Source organism: Silene latifolia, chromosome 11 (genome assembly GCF_048544455.1).
Source record: "Silene latifolia isolate original U9 population chromosome 11, ASM4854445v1, whole genome shotgun sequence".
NCBI lineage: Eukaryota > Viridiplantae > Streptophyta > Magnoliopsida > Caryophyllales > Caryophyllaceae > Silene > Silene latifolia.
Window position 1 is genome coordinate 54,529,268 of NC_133536.1, and position 5,433 is coordinate 54,534,700.

Here is a 5,433-nt window from a genome sequence, read left to right on the forward strand (position 1 = left end):
GAAATTTAGCTACTCATACTAAAATGTAAATTGCAAACTAAATTATAAGAAATGCTAAACATGGTTGTATGATTTATACGGATTAGATAATATAACACGTAAAAGGAATAATGCTAATGTAAAATGAAGTACTTAATTGTAAACTATGTGGTAACTAAATTAGTAATGTGAAATTGCAAACTTAGAATTAGAAATACCTTAATGGAAGAGAACTTATATGGAAGAACAAATAACAATAACCAAATGCTTGAATATCAAATGCTTGAACAATAGTTTGTAGTACAAAATGTTGAAAGATTAACTAATTGAATGCTTAACAACTTGTAAATTAAAATGAGAAAACTAATGAGAGAAAATATAATGCTTGAGGCTATTGTAAGTAAACTTGGACGTGAAAATGAGATGCCTAAATCCTTGGAATACCTCTCCTATTTATAGGAGCGGAAGAGCAAAACGTAAGAAATCAATGAGCATATGGCCCCGATCGGGGTTTGGGCGGCCCCGATCGGGGTCGTGGTTATCCGGGTATTTTGGCTTAAATTCTTGTTTAATGCTTGAAGGAATCCAATGTTTGAGATAAATGATCCTTAATGCACCCGGGTAAATGCTTCATCTATCATGTTTAGAGCTCCCAAAAAGTATCCTAAGCATGTTGGAATCTTATACTTTCCACCTTGACTTGGACTTGAACATTGGGCTTTGACTTTTGCATTAGGCTTCAATTGTAATTCTCACTTCAATCCAACAAATCTTCATGCAAACACCCATTCAAACACTTCCATGCTAGTCCAATATTAGGTCTTGTTTAGCTTAGTGGACTTAGTGTACAAAATGATAGGAAAAAGCCTCTAAATGCTTAGATTCCTACAAAAACATGTTAAGACAAGCAAATACACTAGAACAACAAATATTAGCTTATGACACTATGATAAGTGCTAAATAACAAATAAAATAGAGCTAATATAGGGGATGAAAGTATGTAAAATATGCACTTATCAAACTCCCCCAAGCTAAACCCTTGCTTGTCCCCAAGCAAGAAACCAAATCCCATCAATTGCAATATCCCAAACAAGCTAAGTATAATGATTTAAAAACCCGAAACAACATGGGCAAGGGATAAAGCAAAACATGGATGAGATTTACACGACGGCGTAGCATAGAAAACTTTGAATGAACCTTTAAGCTCTTCCATGATCTTCGAACTTATGGACTCTCACGGGGCACTCAACTTTGTATATGTGAAAGGACAATTTTGTGAATGAACACTCAACTATCCTCAACTTATAACAATGTGCCCGCAATCTAATATGGTAACGTGTCAAAACTAGCAAGCAAAGACAATCAAAAGTAAGCATGATAAAGAAGCCAAGTGGGTAGGAAGAAGGCAAATAAACATGGGTAAGAAAGGGGAACAAAAGAGTTATGGTAATGTGGAGCTAAGTCAAGCTAGCAACTACCAAAATGCAAGGATGCTCAATCCCTATTTTAACCCAATTTTCAATTCAAATCATAAGAAAATTCTCCAAAATAATATGAATAATGCATGAGAATTTCTCACATCTTCTTATTCTTCTTCTTCTTCTTCTTCTTCTTCTTCTTCTTCTTCTTCTTCTTCTTCTTCTTCTTCTTCTTCTTCTTCTTCTTCTTCTCTTTTTTTCTTTTCAATGCATACTTCTTTTTTTTCATGCTTTTTCTTTTCTTTCCTCAACTTTTTTCTTAATTTTTCATCTTTTCTTTTCATCATTCTTCTCTTTCAATTTTGCGCAATTTTTTTTTTTTTTTTTTTTTTTTTTTTTTTTTTGAGCATTATCCAAACTTTGAAACAAATCCCAATTGAGCACCCAAACAAGACCAAACAAAGCTACTAGCTCAACAAGGTAGGCAAGTTATAATATAGCTAGGGAAAATGTTTGTGAAGGGGTCAAGAAAGCAATTATAATCATGTGAATGGCTCCAAAATGCTATAACAAATGAATGCATGCTTACAAAGAGATTACATGAGAACCATACTTGTGCGTTTTGATGAAACACACATCATAAGGAGACCTACACTCACCTAAGAGAGACCGGATATGGATGCATCGGTCAAAAAGAGGCTCTACCTAACCATTTTGTAACTTGCCACAAGTCAGGATCAAGCCTATTCGGTTCATTCTCCATCTCCCACCTACTATGTCAAGACATCCCCATGTAGCTAATATCCCATCATTAACGAATAAATCATTAGCAACAAGCCATTATTAGGATAAGCAAAGAGGAAAGTAGGCTACAAGCAAGCACAAAGCAAAAATTTCTCTAAAAAATTTTCAAATTTTCTACACTACATGCAAAACTACACTATATGTAAATGCAATCTCCCCCCAAGCTAAACATTACATTGTCATCAATGTGCCAACAATTCAAATTACCCAATCAAACCATCAAAATGGCTCAAAGCACAAAACAAGAAGGACTAGAGGGTATGTTTAATGGGTTGCAAGACCTAAACTAAAATGCAAAGCAATTAAAAACTTACTCAACTTGCTAGCCTCCCCCAAGCTAACATGAATTCGGGGGATGTAGATGTTTCCTTGAGATTAAGGTGAAAAATTGGAGAAATATGGAAGAGAAAAGAAGAGAAAATACCATCGAGTGTGAAAATGATCGAAAGAATTCTATACCCCTCTTTTATTTTTACCCGTATAAAGCAAAGGCCAGGAAATCACAGAACCACGACCCCGATCGGGGTTGACTGCCTCTTCGGCTTTTTGACTTGCTTCCGTGTTTGATTAATTTCCGTTTCATTATTGAAAACCACGTCCTCGAACAGGGTTCTTGCATGGGGAAGCGTGGAAAATTTACTTCTAATTCTTCTCCCTTCATTTTTCACCTAAAAATCACAAAAAGAAACATCGTCAAGTCGAACATTTTATTTCTAATCTATGAAAAACAATAAATTGCAGAAAAATAAATAAAAACAAATAAAAAGCTTGGGTTGCCTCCCAAGAAGCGCTGGTTTAACGTCCCACACGACGTAAGAAGCTATTTGATCAAGTTTTGTTCTTGAACTTGCCACCAACCAAGCTCCATTTCATAGCTCCTTTTGCATTCCGCAACCATTTGAAATTCTTCAAATAAAAATTCTCTTTCTTCTTTTTTCCACTCTTAGCAATAGCGCCCTTAGCATCATCACCTACAAAGCAAACAACACCCATATCGTCCTCCAACGGATCCGTTAGTGAGGATCCAAGCGTATTAGAGGCATAAGAAGAGTCCACAATGCTAAATAAATAACAAGACTCTTGTAACATTGGGCTTCTAATGGTGTTGTTTTTGCTAAAGGAGACCCGGTCATCACCCACTTCAAATGTTAACCTCCCATTCTTCACATCAATTAGCTCACCCGCGGTGCGTAAAAATGGCCTACCCAATATAATTGGGGTTTGTGAGTCCTCGGCCATATCAAGTATGAGGAAGTCAACGGGTATGAAAAACTTGCCAACTTTGACGGGTACATCTTCTAAGACACCTAAGGGTCGTTTTAAAGAATGGTCCGCCATTTTCAAGGTGATACTTGTGCATTTTAAAGCACCCATGTTAAGTTTCTCACAAAGAGAATAGGGTATGACACTTACACTAGCACCTAGGTCGCAAATGGCCTTATCAATGGTATATGTGCCTATAGTGCAAGGAATAGAATAGCTACCGGGGTCCTTAAGTTTCGGAGGAGACTTATTTTGTAAGAGTGCACTACACTCTTCGGTGAAAGCAATGGTCTCAACCTCATTGAAGGATCGCTTCTTTGAGAGAATCTCCTTCATAAACTTTGCATAAGAGGGGACTTGGGTAAGCAATTCTAAAAATGGGACGGTGACTTGTAAATTCTTACAAACTTCTAAAAACTTACCGAACTTACCTTCCTCCTTATGCTTTGCTAGACGATGGGGAAATGGTACTTGAACAACTTCCTTTGGAGGAGCATCCTCCACATCTTTCACTTTCTCTTTCTCATTGGGAACACTCGCCTTCTTTGAAACGACATCACTCTCCTTAGCATTAGGAGCGACTTCTTCAACAGTTACCTCATCACTTTCCTTAGGCATAGGGTGCTCAACAACTTTCGCATCAAGCTTGCTCTTCCTTTTTAGCATTAACAACCGGTGGGGAAATGGTACACGGTCCCTAACAAAAGGTTCTTCACTAACCTTCTTTTTATCATTTCCCCCAAGCTTGGCCTTTTGAACAACCACCTAATCATCCAAAGTCATGGATTGCCCATCATAGCTTGTACCACTTCTCAAGGAGATAGAATTGACGGTCTCGTGTGGTTGCTCACCTTGGGGAGGAAATTGACCGGTCTTCCTTTTAGAATTAGAAGCGGCTAGTTGAGCCACTTGTTGTTCCAACATCTTGACCACGACACTATGAGCTTGATCATTCTTTTGAATTTGAGTCAATAATTCCATTTGCATTTGGACTATCATGCCCTCGAGCTTACCAACTCCTTGATTATTTTGTTGGGCATTTTGTGGTGGATTTTGTTTGTAATTGTTTTGTGGGGGCCTTTGTTGATTTTAATAACCCGGTGGAGGGATATACTTTTGTTGTTGAGGAACATAGGCATTTTGTTGTGGTAGGGGTTATGGGTTAAGCACATTGTTGCTAGTGTAAGACAAGTTCGGATGGAATTTTGTATTCAGGTTATAAGTGTTGGAAAATATACCTGATGGATATGAACTTTGTCTTAGAGCTTGAAAAGCATTTACCTCTTCAATGGGGGATCGGCAATGAGTGGCATAATGATCCGCTCCTCCACAACCGTCACAAATGATGATTTGACTTGTTGAAGACACGACATTGAGTTGTTGAAGGGAATCTTTAGCATCTCTTTCCGCCAATTGTTGTTGAAGCAAGGCAATTTGAGCTAGCAAAACGGAGTTGTTGGAGGATTCTTATTTACCTTTGGATGACACAACTCGGAAATTGACATATTGTGCATCATGAACCGCCATAGACTTAATCATGGCATGAGCAAGGTCGGTGTCAATTTGATCAAACCTCCCATTGTTGGAGGAATCAAGAATCCTTCGGGACTCGGCACAACATCCATTGTATAAAGTTATTGCTAGAAACCAATCATCTAGCCCATGATGTGGGCATTGTCTTTGAAGCTCTTTGTACCTCTCCCAAGCCTCATATAAGCTCTCAAGAGCTTGTTGATGGAATCCGGTAATTTGGCTCCTCAAAGTTTGAGTTTTCTCCGGTGGAAAAAACTTTTGATAGAAGGCTAGAGCCAAAGTTTCCCAATTGGTGATTCCCATGGCGGTGCGGTCAAGGCTATTGATCCAAAGCTTGGCCTTGTCCTTCAGAGAGAAAGAGAAAAGTATTTCCCTTATTTGGGTTTGAGTGACGCCCGTTTGACGGATCATGGAGCAATAGTCACAAAAGTTTTGC

The 5,433-nt window shown here is 38.1% G+C and overlaps 1 non-coding gene across 1 annotated transcript; it reads left to right on the top strand.

The window, feature by feature from the left end:
- Window positions 1–5,121: 5,121 nt before the first annotated feature.
- LOC141615535 (small nucleolar RNA R71) lies at window positions 5,122–5,228 on the top strand. The gene has a single exon (XR_012529952.1). It is a non-coding gene; the product is annotated as a small nucleolar RNA R71 (small nucleolar RNA).
- The last annotated feature ends 205 nt before the right edge of the window (window positions 5,229–5,433 follow it).